This window comes from Pavona decussata, unplaced genomic scaffold (genome assembly GCF_977016875.1).
Source record: "Pavona decussata unplaced genomic scaffold, jaPavDecu1.1 SCAFFOLD_324, whole genome shotgun sequence".
Taxonomy (NCBI): domain Eukaryota; kingdom Metazoa; phylum Cnidaria; class Anthozoa; order Scleractinia; family Agariciidae; genus Pavona; species Pavona decussata.
The window spans coordinates 636,724-650,820 of NW_028145713.1; the positions used below are offsets into that span (position 1 = coordinate 636,724).

General features: G+C 37.7%; 1 pseudogene across 1 annotated transcript in view; it reads left to right on the forward strand.

The window, feature by feature from the left end:
* Positions 1-670: 670 nt before the first annotated feature.
* Positions 671-14,097, forward strand: part of LOC146453683 (uncharacterized) — a 263,424-nt pseudogene continuing 249,997 nt past the window's right edge. Inside the window, exons 1-5 of the transcript XR_014859429.1 lie at positions 671-759; positions 8,904-8,968; positions 9,711-9,828; positions 10,142-10,303; positions 10,412-10,489. The product of XR_014859429.1 is annotated as an uncharacterized LOC146453683 (transcript). The remainder of the gene's footprint in view (positions 760-8,903; positions 8,969-9,710; positions 9,829-10,141; positions 10,304-10,411; positions 10,490-14,097) is intronic.

The following is a 14,097-nucleotide window of genomic DNA, read 5'->3' on the forward strand; positions in this document are numbered from 1 at the left end:
TTAACAATCGAAACCTCAGCTTTGAAATCTTTCGGTGACCAAATTATTTATCAACTCTGTTGATTAAACCAAACACTGATCCCTCTCTACCCTCCCACCGAATCTAGCTTCTTATCTATACCGGCTGCAAATCACACTACCAATGAAAAACAGAACTTTTGCGCTGCTGTGAATTTTTAAACTCGAATGAAGTTCGTCAGCACAATTAAATTGATCTCTTGCTCCCAATGGAAGAAGTATTCTAGAAGGTCGCTTTTGTTTTGATCGGCTCTTTGTCGATGTTCATGGCCGATAATCACGCAGTCGTAACGAGAAATTCTGATAGCTTCTCTAAATATTTAATTAATCAGTCAAACCAAATTTAAATCAAAGAAGTTTCTTTCCCTTGAGGCTTAATGAAAGCTCAAACGTTTAGTGTGGATAGACATATTTTACATACTGAAATTTTGTCGTATTCTAGTTACTTTTATTCTTTAGAGGACTCCTAATACCTTTTTGTCTCAGCGACCCAAGTGGTTAATTAGACTCTCGTGGTATGATGTCTGCCTAAAGTAAACAACGAGAGTTGATTGAAACAATATTGAATAGCTTGCAATTAAATTAAGTTGCGCTCTGTTGGATAAAGATAAAGGGCGTCTACTTGATTGGCACGGTTTAGTTAGGGCATGTCACATTTGTATTTTAATGATGTTAAATGTAGTCTTAATAATAACAAGTCCTGTTATTTTCTTAAGGATCTGGCCACGACATATCTAGAAGGTAAGTTCAATTTCCAATAAGAAACATTGTTTTCGCTACAGTCAGTTTTAGCGGATGCACAATGGAAGAGTTGAGGAGAAACCATTTAGTTCTTACTTCAATTTTTTCGCAGTATTCTTTTCCTGTGCTTTCCGGTTAAGCGCTTAATGTCGGCACTAGCCTGCATGGTGCACGTACTTCTCACACCCTAGCTAGCTAGAATATATACACCTTCCAAGATATTTCTTGAGAGAGAACGTCGAGTTTCCAGGCTAGGCCGAGCTCCAGATGTAGTTTAAACTAAGCAAGTGAAAACTTTATATCGTAAATAGTTTTGGTAAACCAAATATGCGCCTATGATCTGCATGATTACACCGCCATCATCATAACAACTCGATACCGACACTACAAATTGTGATCCGCTCTGATGAAGGGTTAACACTCGAAAGACTTCAGCTTTGAAATCTCTCGTTGACAAAATTACTTATCAACTCTGTTGATTAAAACCAAAAATTTGTCTCTATTCTCCCACCGACGCAATACCAAAGTTCCTTTAGAAACTAGCTTCTTGTCTACACTGCAAATCACTTTGCCAATGAAAAGCAGAACCTATGCGCTGCTGTGAATTTTTAAATTCGAATTAAGTTCCTCAACACAATTATATTGATCTCTTGTTTCCAATGGAAGAAGTATTCTAGAAGGTCGCTTTTGTGTTGATCGATTCTTTGTCGATGTTCTTGGCCGATTGTCACCCAGTTGTAAAGGGAAATTCTGATAGCTTCATTAAATACTTAATCAGTTAAACTAAATTTAAATCGAGGAGGTTTCTTTCCCTTGAGACTTGATGAAAGATCAAACGTTTAGTGTGGATAGACAATTATTTTCCATACTGAAATTTTATCATATTCTAGTTACTTTCTTTCTTTAGAGGACTCCATATACCTCTATGTATCAGCGACCCAAGTGGCTAATTTTAATTAGCCACATGCATATTACAATATCGCGATATATCTATATTACTAGTATACCGCTAGAGTATACTGTAAAAAGAAGTATACTGATTCACTCAGTCTCCCCTATTTTCCAAAAATCAATCACTAGGGTTAAAAACACTTCTGGCTATCCTGATTATACGAATGGTTGGTTTCGTCAACACAGTTGACCAGGTCATTCATCTGTTCTAATTTTACCACATTCCCATTTAAGAGAACAATTCTTTTCTTTTCCTTGCCTTTGTGCATGCCGACAAAACGGCATGGAGGAAATAATTTGGAAAACAATCCAGATCAGTGATTAAGATTCTATCAAAAACAAGGCACTGGAGTAATCCCTTAGAAAAAAAAAAGCAAACGGTTTGCTAAAGTAGGCCCAGTGTACCTGAGTCATAACAGGTTAAAATGAGGGGGTTCTGTGCTTTAATAGAGGAAGCAGTATTATTTGTTTCCAGATTCAATAATTGTATATTGGAGGTACTTTTGTGCTAGGAAGGTTTTGAAACATGAAATGAAAAATGCCGAGCGAAAATTGATTCTACCTGCCACACTTTATGGCGCAATCCAAATTCGACTTAATTCGGATGCCTCAGTGACAGTTCATTATTTAGTTTTATGGATGATTTAAGTAAGTGGGTTCCAACGCCCCTGGAAATAAAAAAAAAATGTCTTTGTTTTAAGCTTCTTGTGGTCACCATTAATGAATAGCGGCTCTTTTAATTAGCAAAGAACGTGATCACATAGAATTACTTAAGGCGACACTTTAAATTCGTGGAGCAAAATAATGGTATCAAGTTCGAAGTGTTAACTGACGACGAGAAAACAAATATCAAACTTTTACTCTACGGAAATTCACTGTAATTAGAAGGCCTTGAGGAGTGTAATTTTGAAGAATATACTTTTGGCATGACCCTAGGCCGCTAGGGTCGATAACAATTCCTTGCACTGCTTTTGGAGTGTTATATGATGAGGTCGGAAGCATCCCGATAACTAGCGAAAAATAGTTAGACAGCAAGGAGACAGTTTCGTGAAAGAGACTGACCGTACGTTTTTTCAACTGACGTTTAAGGAAAAAATTCCTACCCTCTGAGAGTACGAAACAGGCCATTTGGTAATGATATTTTAAATGTAAATAGCCTGGTTCTTTGGGCGGTAAGTGGAAGTATGAAGGTTTTTTTAAGTTTTAGGGAAATTTGTAACGAGCGGCACTGGTTGAATAAAGAAAGATCTGGATACGAAACACTGAATTCAAAGCATACTTTTGAAAGGAAGCTCTTTATTTAGATTTGCGGCTTTGACCAAACTAGCTACAACTGCGTATGAAAACCTCGGTGTTAATTATAGTTGATTGCGAAAACCAGTTTGACTTGTATTTTCTGCGATTTGTTGTGAGACTGAACCGTAGCAGTGTTTTCCCGTTTCTTTAGGCATTAATTAAACGGAAACATTTTGTGTGAATATTTTTACCGTTTAATAAACAACCCGGGTTGGACGCGACAAACCCGACTGTTCTCTGTTTTGACATTGAAAAGAGCTATTGCGAGTACCATCGCTCTATAGCTTTGAGTGCACGACGTAACTTTACACAGTACGTCTTTTAGCTCAGAGCCAGAACTTTTACTCTCTGCAGTTATTGTTTTAGAGGAATTGAAGCGCGTCGGGTGCGCTATGTTTACCGACAATCGCATCTTTTGCTATTTACTATGACGGAATCAGTAGAGGTTCGCTATTTCAACACCTCGTAAATCTCGTCATGTTTATTCGATTTCTTCAAATCAGTGAGTTCTTGGGGCGAGATTTAACTATAAAAATAAACGCTAAAAGCGATTGACGGTTCGACCGTTCAACGGTCCGTACCAAGTTCGGTTTTAAGGATAACTTAGAATAAACCATGCATGATATATGCAGTTGTAATGTCTTTGAATAACGCCAAGGTGCATGAAATTGCTAAAGTATTTACAAAGAAACATTAAGAAATAGGGGCATAAAAAGCTAGTAGAATAAATATCCTTACGCGAATCACATGATGACAAGTGGTTAGATATTAATAGTAATAAAAACGCTAAAAGGTGTAGTTAGAAACAATGAAGTATGGTGTAATCAATAAACAACTTCGCGCGGATAGAATCACATTGTTTGTTAAGCTTTGGTTTGAACTCACGGATGAAGACGGAGCATCTCAAATGCTAGGCAGTCGAGCTGGTGATGACATTTCTTCAGGAGTTTGAAGTTCCGTGCAATGTTCTCTGGCTCCTTCAAGTTTCATCCAGGATCCCTCGTACAAAACACCATCCGACAATTTATGGAGGTGTAAATTATGGAGACTGAGTGTCCGCAACTACAAGTTCCTAGAGAGCGAAAAGTTATCGTTAGAATCGCCATCGCACGCAAACAACTAGGTGATCTTAGCCGGGAGATAAATGCCATCGTCCTTCCATTTACACCAGCCTAGGATCAAGGATGAAAATGAGAATTCCAGTTTCAAATTTTCAAAATTTTCAAATTTATTGAGTGGGTCTGTTGAGTTAAAGTATACATTGCGTGACTGTGCGGTAAACGAATACGAATTTTAAAATCTTTACCCCACGCTATCAGAAAAGTGATGTTTTTGAGCGTTTTCTATAAGAAAGGAAATTTTTCAGTTATAAAGGTGGTTGAAATTGAAATTCCGTGCAATCATTAAAAAAAAGCGGATGAAAACTAGAGACCACAGTTTCTTGTTCCTTGAAAGTATAATTTTTCATATTGCAGTGTAAGAGGAGCATGCGCGCGTTCGTCCAAGTCGGATCTGTCGAATGAGGGGAACAAAATCTGTCTCCCTACTCCTTCATCCTTGGTAAATATCATACTTTAAATATGCTAAAATCTAATGATGAAGAGTAGGCGTCTGTCGAACTCCGATGACAAGAAAAGGCCGCAAGAACAAACGAGGTAATCAAGGCTCTTTAGCAGTAGAAGAAGAGCTCAGCGACGCCAAACAAAGCAGCATGGCCGCGAGTGAAGCTGGAGAGAATATGGAGATGACAGAAAATTCGTCAACGGAACCCATCCTAACTGAAATGAGAGAAATGCTAGCGAATATTCAAATGTCAATAGCAAATATCTTAAAAGAAAACAAGTCAGTTAAAACAGAATTAACGGCGGAGCATATTTTCAACTGAGGAGAGGGGGGGAGAGGGGGTGGGGGGGACTTGAAAACGAGCGTCGGGTTCGTGAGTTTGTAGGGGGGGGGGGAGGGTCGTCTTCGTGAGTGATAACTTTACTCATGTTGTTTTGCTCACTTTTGGCTGTTCTTCGTCCTTTGGATAATAAAACTCGCTCTCGCTATGGCTCTCTTCGTTGCACATACTAAAGCAGTATCTGTATTCTAGTTTTTCTTTCAGTTATTGAAAATATAGTTGTACTTTGTCCGTAATTTTTGTTGTTTTCGCCCACGCGCTCGTAGCTTTTACTCACAACGAAAAAGAGCCGTCGAGCTGAGAAAGTTTTTCATAATGCCCGGTGATTACAAAAACTCTTGCCCGCTCAGCAGCCAATCAGAGCGCGCGTACTATTGTAGCCATATAATAAAAATATTATTACAAGTTTAGCTTCATATTTCAATAATATGTATGAATCGGTAGTTCATTGTAGCAACGGCACAGTTATGGAATCACTTATATCTCAACACAATAGTTAATGAAAATCCACCACCGTAACTTTCCTAACATTTTCCTTGCGATTGTCATTGAGCTATACAGAAGCATTAGCAACCAGTCTTGTCTTGTGAGTGTTTAATTTAGGATGGACAAATGAGTAAAACGTGCTTGATGCGTTTGAGAACGAAGCCAGGTTTTTCTATTCATCTAGCGGTTGAAAATGAACGCTTTCCTGTTGAACTGGTGGCAGGATTAACATGTACTAACTTAATTCGAAAAACGCCGACTACACCTATTTGTCATCTTAATTATGCTTGCAAATGCTTTGGGAAAAAAAAGCCGATTGAACAAGAATTCCAAACCAAGGTAATATTACAGTGGAAAGTAGAAAAATTCTCTTCCCTGGGCATCAGACTTTTTTTTTGTAATAATATATTTAGTATTAGTGTGTTAAAAGTAGTAGATGCAAGTAATAAACTGTATTGTATTTGTAAACAGTGTTGTAATCAAAAACAGCACGAATAAAGTGTGTATATGTTAAAACAAATATTAGTGACGTACTAGGTTAAGGGGGGATTACACCTAAACGCAATTTTTCCGCCACTTGACATGGTTTTAATGAAAATATCTAGCTCACGTTTCAAGCAATCCAAAAACCCTATCATCATCCCGTGAATCTGTGTTGTGGAGTATTTTGTGAATTTTTGGGTGATTTTGGGTATATTTGGGAGGAGTAGTTACTCTAGAAGGATTGGTAAAATTAAGAGAAATAAGAAATATTAAACATTTAGTAAAGTTTTAAAATTAGAATTTGAAGTTAATAATTAATAGACGGACACCAAGTTAGTCCACTAGCAACCTGGTGTGCTCTTGGGTGGCTATCAACTGTCTGTTGGTGTTTCAAAAATCATTTTTTTCTTCTATCTCTTTTTAAAATCTCTTCAAATCTCATTCAAATTTAGGTGAAACGTAGTTAAATTGTTAGTAGCGCCTTTTTATTTTCTCGTCCCTATTGTTTGTCTTCACTATTGTAAGTTATTTAGTGATTCTTTTTTATTAGCTTGATTTTGTAGTATGTATTTCTGAGCTGATTTTCTAGAAGTTGCTACTGCTATTTATGATGCAAAAGAGAATATCAACTCCTTCTGGGAAATTCGAGCCTATACCCTTGTGCTTATTAGCACAATGGCATAAGTCAGATGGGTCGAGTGAGCTTAAAAAAAATGAAAATATGGTGCATATATAATAGCCCTGCTTGTCGAAATCGCAGTTATTTTGTCAAGCAATGTAACTGATGTTAACAGACGGCCTTGAAGCCTGAACGTAGCCTGTCCATTCAGGATATGTTGTATCTAAGGAACCTGTTAGCCTTTGTTTTATGGTACTTACTAAGGACATGATTTCTACCTAAAAGTTCAACTCCTGAAAGCACCGTCTCTTCTTCATTTGATTGCTCGAGATTATTCTGAAGTGATTTATGATGCAAAGGAGAATATCAACCCTTTCTGAGAAATTCGAGCCTATATCGCTATGCTTTCTGAGCTGCTTTTCCAGCACGTGGCTACAGAAATTAGCCATTAAGTTTTCGTTAACTTTTCTTAAGATATTTTTTTAGCGATTCCCATTGAATTTCACATTGATAACTACAAAAATTAGAGGGTTCATTAGTAGAAATTTGTGAAACAAAAATCTTTTTCTTCCCCCTCGTGGCTGTATATGGCACAATCAGCCCCATTCTCTCTCAAATGTCTATAAACCGCACAGCGATTGCACTTTGAATTCGGCGCGCTCTGAGCTCAGAAAAAATTCATTAGACCTAGCGTTTTGTTTGGCTTCGTAAAGCAATTTTTGTTCCTGAGGACATCATTAAGTCTTGTGAGGGAAAAAGTCTTACTAGTGCAGCGTCCTGCTTCGTCTAATATGCACCCCACCTAGTTCTCTTTTAAGCTAAACGGGTAATTTTCAGTTACTCGCGCAGAGCTGACGACGGGTTGCATATTGTGAGCTTTGCTTGTGGAAGTCTTTGTCCGTAGAAGGTTTTAGAGATGATTTGTAGTCGGGAATCGTAAAATTATCGGAATTTTTAACCCGCCCAAAGACTTAGTTTATCTTCTTGTTGAAAAGCGCTGTACGTTGTTTCCCGTTCAAATTTTTTTGCCCACATCCGGGACTTAAAGTATTATGGTGAAACAAGAGCAAGAATTGGCAACGATTTTTTCTTTAATAAGCGTGAGTTTGAAAAGCTATTCGATTATTTTCTCCCTTGTAACTGTAGCTTTGTTAGGTTAGTGTTAGATTATTTGAGAAGTGCGACTTTGGGTCGGATTTCCGGTGTCAATGTCATAAATAATTTCCAGATGTTCGTTCGGCGTGATTCGCATTGCGTCATGAATTTAGAATGAAGACGGAAAATCAATTTAAAACGCTGTCTTGCTCTTATTAAGCCAATTCTGTTGTAGAAAGCTAGACTTGAGTGCTAAAAAACCGGGTTTTGGGTGAGATTTAAGATGCGTTGGCGCCGTTAATAATTGCCAAGTGTCACACTTGTTTTGTCGGATCACAGGTCATGTTTCATTTCACTCAGATGTCAATGTCATGTCTAATTCCAAAAAGGCCCCTCTTTTCTCTTGCCCAGTATTCTCTGACCTTACTTTCTTGTGATGAGCCGTCACTGAAATCTCGTTAATTACTAGCATATTCCTTCAGCTTAGAAAGTCTCAAAATGTGCACAATTTCTGTTGCCACCTTTTGGAAAATCAGCTAAGATTTGTATTTATATCTTGTATTTGTATTCTGTAATATTGTATAATGTCTATGTTCAATAAAGTTATTGATAAAAAATATTGAAGTGTAAATTATATTAGAAGACAAACAACAAAAGGTCAAAACCTTTCGTTGTTTGTCTTCTGATTTAACTTTCCAATTTTGGCCAAAAAAGGATTTTAAAGGAGACGAAACAAAGCCATTTTAATAGCGTTTGATTCCCTAGAAGCCAAGGATTTTGGATTGATGGTCCTAAACGAATGAACTTTGAAATAGTTAAATTCTCTCTAACAAATGTCACGTACATGTAGTTATTTCAATCTCGTACCCAGAGTCCTCAGGCTTTTTGGTCAGCGGGTAGGCGCCAGATATAAATAAATTTTTTGATTGGTTGCTCTGTATAAGCTCCATAACGGCTACCATTGTTTTACCACAGAAATTCTGCGGTAATAGAATTCCAGTACCCCAGAGTCCTGACGACCAACCGCTGGCCAAAGAGCCTGAGGACTCTGGGTACGGGATTGGTAGTTATTTATATCGCATCACTTCGCCTGCTGTACTTAATTTAGCCCAGTGATATCGATTTTCTTATTAGCAACATATCTTAACATTATCCCATACCTCATAAATGCAACCAACTGGCCTCCTTTTGCACTGCCCAGCCGTTGCTCTGTCATAAATTCTCACCAAATATAATACGACCACTCGAATCGACTCATCACTTACAGATGACAAAAGCAAATACAATAATTGACAAGTATTTCTCTTTCAGGACCTCTACGATCACTTGTTGTCCCTTCAGAGGAACATTAAGAAGAGGTTTTGCTGGAAACTTCGGTAAGCAAAAGTATTCTGGCGATATAATTCACGTCTTCTAGCCTACTCGTGGAAGTCTAATGACAGATTTTCTTAATCGGTCAAAAATAGAGGAAAGAGCAGTAACCTGGGCACAAGCTATTACTCTACACACAGTTCACTTTTTTTCTGGTGAAAAAAAAATTGTTTTAAAATAAGTACGCAAAGAGCAAAACGCAAACGATGCATGCGCCTGCATGGAGTTAGCCAGCTTAGTAGAACTCAAGGAGTGTCGAGGAAACATGTATTTTCGTTCTCCTGTATTTCTCCAAAACGTCATTATAATAATAATCTTTTTTCACTCATCTTAAAATAAATATATAATGGATTTACATATAGTTAGACTTGAGTTAAAAAAAATTCAATCATAAACAAGGAAGCCTTGCGGCCCGCGCTATAAAAGTCTTTAGATACTAGACCTTAGTATTCCTATTGGGCCTGCTACCAATCTTAAATAATTAATCTGCTATGTTAATCTCTTTGTTCTGTCCCAACAGTGAATGAGGTGAAAGGAAAATAACGTACTGGTCTATATTCTTCCCATCTTTTTTGCAATCTTAACGTACACAAAAATATTTCTTAAACAAAAGTTTTTGTTGACTCGACTTTTACCTTTAGCATTCACTGGTATAATGTGTAATTAACAGCGGCAATACGCTTTAGTGTTTCAAAGAAATAAAGGCAGCTGATTAATAAAATCAACATAGAAACTGTTTATTCATAGGGTTTTTAGCCCGAACTCCCAGCATTCATGGCGCAGAGTCAAATCAAAGCTGAAAGTGAAAATGACCTCACACCAGCTGGTGAGGAGACATTGGATTTTGATGACGGCACTTTAAGAGGTGAGAAGAAAAGTTTGGTTCTTTTTATCAGAATATTTTAATATCTAAAACCAACAAAATTCGAAAATCCTTCCCTAGTGTGGCTAACTAAGGCTGGCGTGACTTGTCGTAGTTCACTGTGTTTTGAAAGTACGTGTAAGAATTTATCCAAGGGTCAATTTAATAAAACTTTTAAAATTGTACTAAGCTGCGCCGTTCATGTCTTATACAGGTGCAATAAGAAAAACTCAAAGAAAAGTATCGTTTACAACAAAACACCGTTACGCTACAGGCTATCTACTAACACATTATCTTCTTAATTGCTTCACTTTAGCAATAGCAGAGGTTTACAAAAATGAGGGTAATGACAGTTACAGACTGAATGATTTCAACAATGCCATCTACTTCTACACGGAAGGAATTAAAGTGAACTGCAAGGATGAGGAACTGAAAGCCCAACTGTACAGCAACAGGGCAAAAGCTTATCTTTGTTTGGGTGAGAAGCTCTTGTTAACTTAAATTGGCTTATGAAAATATGAAAGGGTTCTTCAATGGAATCCTCATCAATATACTAGCTTTCTCCTCATACTTTATTATTTCACAGGGGAGTATACTGATTCGTTGACTGATGCAAAAGTTGCCTGTTCCATACAGCCATCCTATTTGAAAGCGATCTTTACAGGTACGAGTTACTTAGATACAAAATCAATTATGTAAACATTTAAAATCTCTACAGTAAAAAAATGAATTCACAAACGATAAAAGTACACTAGTTTTATTGGGAAGAGGATAACTTTGCAGAGTCATATTTCGAATTCTCTCCACTGCTAAAATGTTAGATCCACTTGAAAAAATATGTTTCGTAGTTTCCATCAAAAGGCGCCATTTTAAAAGCGATTCTTTTTTACATGAATGTTGCACACAAATAATTAAGTGTTTTTACCTCAACTTCTACACTTCCCAATATTATGAGCCCGGTTGTTCAAAGCCCGATTAACCTAATCCCGGATTAAAGTGATTTTTGACTCAACTTTAATTACTAATAAAGATTCTTCCAAAGATTATTGTCTTGTACGTTGTGACTTACGACGTTTCTTTACCATATGGTAAAGGAAAGTCGTACGTCATAACTTACAGCCATTAGCCCAAAATTAGTTTTAAAAACATTTTTAAAGGCCCAGTTTCACCCATTCGGCTTTGCAGCCTTTTATTATTGTTTACAAGCGCTTCTATTGTTTAGTCTTGTGATCTGATTGGTTTACTAGAATATTCCCGCTGGGATGAAAGTCCTGGCGCATTCAAAATAAATCAGACCAGGCAAATAGGACTGTTTGATTTCGTTCCAGTCGTTCCGATTTATTTTAATCTCTGCACCTATAAGAAATATTTAAGATCCAAAGCGCTCGAGTTCTTTGTACTCCTTTGTGTAAAATTCTCGGCGAACGAAAGTCGAGGGTTTGGTTCGTTATTCTACATTCGTTCCTTTGAGCGACACGGCGAAATAGTCAAACAGTTACAACCAGCAGCCCTCAACATTAAATAACTTTGGTTGAAGATTTTCATTCTATTGTTGTATAAGTTAGACAGTAATCTTAAAGGGTGCTTTCGATTATTATTGAAGCTGACATAAAAAGACATTAACAGTGCTGGACTCAATGTTAACTCAGTTAATATCGCTTTTAAAATTATAGCGCGATGCGCCGATCCGGTCCGTCGCACTATCATGAAATTATTTCTACCTTTGAAGATAAAGCAATGATATTGCTACGAATGAATCTGCAGCTTACTAAGCAAATGAGCATTTTAATTTATTTGCCTGTGCCAATAGGAAAAAACGAAGGAATGCCACCAACCAGTTTATACACCATACAGTTTATTACGTCTCGTCGCAACGCTGTTTACATGAATCGAATGGAATTAATAAAAACTTACAGACATCCGTAGAAATCAGGAACATCGCTACAGCAGATGCATGCATGGAGACAAAAAATCCTCCCGCTTCTTTGTTGCAGAAATAAAAGCTATGCGAAGAGTCTCTGAGACGAATATATTCCTTCGGAATAACAATTGTACAACTACATTGTCAACAGCGAGATGTTACTTGGAAGCGACCGACGATTTTTTCCGATTTTCCTTTCCACACAAAGACTGTTCTTGAAAATATCCACCTAAATAAAGCGAGAGGATATTATACAAAGCTTAGTGACACGAAAAATAGTGATATTCTAGGAAATGAGCTCGATGAATGTGGATTACTTTCGCTCTTTAGTGCTCGCTGGTAATTTTCTGAATTTTCGACTGTGCGAAATTCAGCTCGGCGCGCAATGTCTCTTGGGTGAACATGGGCCTTTAACGAGCGAAATAAGAACCTCGATTAATTTTTAATCGGGGATTAGCATTAATCGGCTTTCTTCCAACTGGGCCATAATAAACAAGGCCATCCCCGTTTCTCTCGACCCCCGTGGGTTCAAAATTTCGGGTCGGTGGGTCAGATTAAACAATTAGATAAAACGAATAATCTGAAACCAGAAGGCGCAGTAACCCAACGAAGTGAACACCTGAAAAGAAAAGTTGTTGTCAAAAATGCAAAATGACCAGTCCTTTTGGCCCGAGTTCGCCAAAAATAGCATCCGTGCTAAATACCATAGATTTCTCCAAGCGTGATAAAATATGAAGTTCGTTGGAGAACTCCGAAAGAAGGGACCCTGATTCTCTACCAAGGCAGAACGCTTGGGTATTGCTAGCCTGACTCTCAGATGGTCCAGGTCGCTCGCGGCCACACATTCTCTCCCTTCCCCGTCTGATGGACTTCATTCACCGCAAGCGACTTGCACAGTCTGAGAATCAGGCTAGGGTATTGAAAACACCAGTCAAATTTTGTAAATAATTGCCGTATTACTTCACTGAATTTGTTTCAAATTGTTTCTGGATATTGATGGTCAGGATGGCAATGGGTTAACGTGCAACGTTAATTTGTCTCTTGTATGAAACTCTGCTGTGAAGAACGCATTAACAGGCCTTGTCATTAAGAATGTGCCACCCGATCTTGGACTCAAAATAATTTCTTCATATTTCTACCACAAAAACTACTGTCCTTACTTTAGAATGCAGTTTGAATGATCCAAAAGCTTCTTTTTTCCCGATACGCAGATTTTACTTGGGACAAAAATGTGCTAATTTTGAGGCCTTATCACTGTTTCTTGGCTACCGCTTTAAACTGCTTTGCGCTACCAAAACCATTAATAAAACGTATTTGATAGTTTATTTAACGTTTTTGTCGCCTCTGTATCATTTGAGACTTTTTCTGATCGAAATCGAGGTGAACTATAAATACTTCATAAGACGATTAAATAATCGTAGCGAACTTGACGAATTATTGAGTTCTATTGGTGTAAGAGTTCCCAAATGTGGATCCCGGACTCACATAATCATGCAGCTTAGAACGTTGAGATTCTACTGAAATGGGTCGTTGGGGTTTAAGAGGATACCTTACTACCTTGATAACAGGGAGTATTTTCATTTGCATGAGGCCGGGGAGAATTAAGGATTAATTTTTAAGCCCATTTTAAAAGTTTCCCAAATTGCGCGACGAGGGCAATTTGTGAGGACTCTGCAAATAGAAGTGAAAATTAGTCCTTAATCCCTACGAAGAATCATTGCAATTACGCCTTTATATCAAAGAGGGCAAATTTTTCTTAAAGCCATCAAGGAACTTAGGCCCCGTTTATATGGAGAAAAGTTGTCTCGGGTAGATGGGTGACTTGTGAGCGGCAATTATCCCACGCATATTTGATCTTCCCGAACTGGGAAGAGTTTGAATCAGAGCTTTAAACTTGGAAGAAATAAAGTTATTTTCTTAGTCTTTCGAGATATGAGACTTAATTCAGAGAAAATTGCATACCAGAAACACTTTTATTTAATGTCGGACAGAGGAAAGTGACGTCATAACCTTACCAAAATTTCTGACATTGGTGCTTTACCAAATTTCCTTTCCCATGCGGAGACGTGCGAGCGCTTTCAACATGCGGAGCTCTGTTGTTAAAATGAACGTAATTGTTTCCGTGTGTCAACTACGGTGATAACATTTATCGTGTTTTGATGATGGAAATTCACATCAATTTTATTACTGGTTGAAAAAAGGAGGTTTTGCTGTTGCATGGTATGGCCTCAAAATTAGCACATGTTAGTCGCTTACTGACAAGAAGAATGGAAAGCTGTGGGTCGGGGAAAATAAACTTCTGGATCATTCAAATTGCATTTTAATAAGAACGATAGATAGCAGATGTTGTG